A 1,816-nucleotide genomic window follows, 5' to 3' on the forward strand; every position below is an offset into this window, starting at 1 on the left:
ACCTACTTCCCTGGCCCCAGAGGAATAATGTTAAAGCAACAAAAGTATTTCTTTTAATCTAGTCATGATAATCAACTAGCATAAACCAGCTGGGGGCCTTAAACTATAGTCCACATATATATGGTTGAGGATTGTTGGTATATCATTAGTTGTTTGCAAAGCTAGTGTGAAAATGTCATGTTAATTCATTGTAAGGTGTTAACTCATCTGTAATAGGGAGAAAATAGTAACGCCTGTTAGGCTTCATATGAACTGTAAATGAATAATCATGATAGTTAATCCTGGAGTATAAAATTAATTGGATTAAGAAACACTTAGGTTGGCCCTGAATCAAGGCTGGCATCTTCCTAACGCTGTTGGTTTCAAACAGGAGCCTAAGAGATGTCTTTCTATGATCTGTTGGCCATTTCAGAACTTGGGCAGTGAAATGGTCAATACATTAGAAAGAAACAGCTTGAAGCAACCCCTGCTCCCCTGGTGAATGGCTGTGAGCATGGCAGGCTGCAGCGGCCCAGCACTGGAGCCACCAGCGTTTACAGTGACCCGAGCCATGCTGGGACCTGGAGCACCGGGAAACCAAGAAACCTCTCTTTTCCTGCCTGTTTTGTTTTGTTGAACTTCAACATACATGAATATATATATGGTCAGCTATTTTGAAGAGGACAAGAGACTCTATGACAACCATTAGTGACTTCCCTACTGTCTGGTTTTGAAGACCTAAAATGCCTTCCTCATTCTGTTTGGATCAGTTTTATACTATCTTGTTTTGTATGAATTCTCTGTATGCAAAAACATGGACAACTATGTGGAAGAAAACAAGAGACAATATGATAGATAGTAAAGATCTCAGGTCATCTAGCTTTGAAATGTGTATCTCTTACATTGCTTTCTTATGTCCTATTTTGTTGTGTTTTGTTGTGTTTAATTTTACCCCCTTAAAAGCAACACCTAGGATGGGGATCAAAGCTAAAGAAGGAAATTAACCCAATATTTTGATCCCTGCCCCGCAAGGTCAGCCAGAAACCAGGATGTAATGAGACTCCTCTAAAGCATTCTACAACTCTAGTGAGTTGTCCAACCTCCTGAATAGGAAGATAGTTGGAATTTGGAGAATAGGAGGAAATCAGAGTACATTGTGCTAAAAGGAAGACCATTAAAGGGGGGAATGTCTCCATGCTTTCAAGGGAAGCCATTTGGTCAAGCAAAAACCATGATCCATACTGACAGATACCACAATTGGTAACAGAAAATAAAAGAAAAAAACTAAGAGTGAATATATTCTTCCCAGGGTCTCAAAAGTAACCCCTGAGGAGACTTAACTGATCTTGAAAAATATATATAGAAAGATTAATTTTGATTAACACAGGTCTCATTTTGACTTGTTCTTAAATGCCAAGAAAAGAAGTATAACCAAATATACAGAAAAAGTGAATAATGCTAATATTAAATTAACAGCTAGGCTATATATAAAAAAGGGGCTCCAAATACTACAGCAGCCCCTTCTGGCAGTCTGTAGCTGCGTCTATAGTTTATTGCCATAAAAAGTTTTAATTATCAGTGGAAAAAGAATTTTCAGGCTGCATCAGTGAGATGCATGGGAAGGTTTTACTATGCAGAGATTTTAGGACTTATTCAAGAGTGGAGTGAAGATATTCGCAGAATGAGGTTAAAAATTTCTATGTAGCAAAGAAACCAATTAATAAACTGAGAAGACAACCCACAGGCTGGGAAAAAATATTTGTAAATCATATATGAGATAAGGGATCAATACGCAAAACATGCAATGGACTCTTTAAACTCAAATTTGAAAAAAACC

At 37.7% G+C, this 1,816-nt stretch overlaps 1 non-coding gene across 1 annotated transcript; it reads left to right on the forward strand.

Annotated features, from left to right (window-relative positions):
* Positions 1-319: 319 nt before the first annotated feature.
* On the forward strand, positions 320-455 carry LOC111753314 (small nucleolar RNA SNORA2/SNORA34 family). Its single transcript, XR_002788132.1, has one exon. It is a non-coding gene; the product is annotated as a small nucleolar RNA SNORA2/SNORA34 family (small nucleolar RNA).
* The last annotated feature ends 1,361 nt before the right edge of the window (positions 456-1,816 follow it).

The sequence above is a fragment of the Cavia porcellus genome, unplaced genomic scaffold (genome assembly GCF_034190915.1).
Source record: "Cavia porcellus strain 051 isolate PalLab524CR breed Dunkin Hartley unplaced genomic scaffold, mCavPor4.1 scaffold_8, whole genome shotgun sequence".
NCBI classification, from domain to species: domain Eukaryota; kingdom Metazoa; phylum Chordata; class Mammalia; order Rodentia; family Caviidae; genus Cavia; species Cavia porcellus.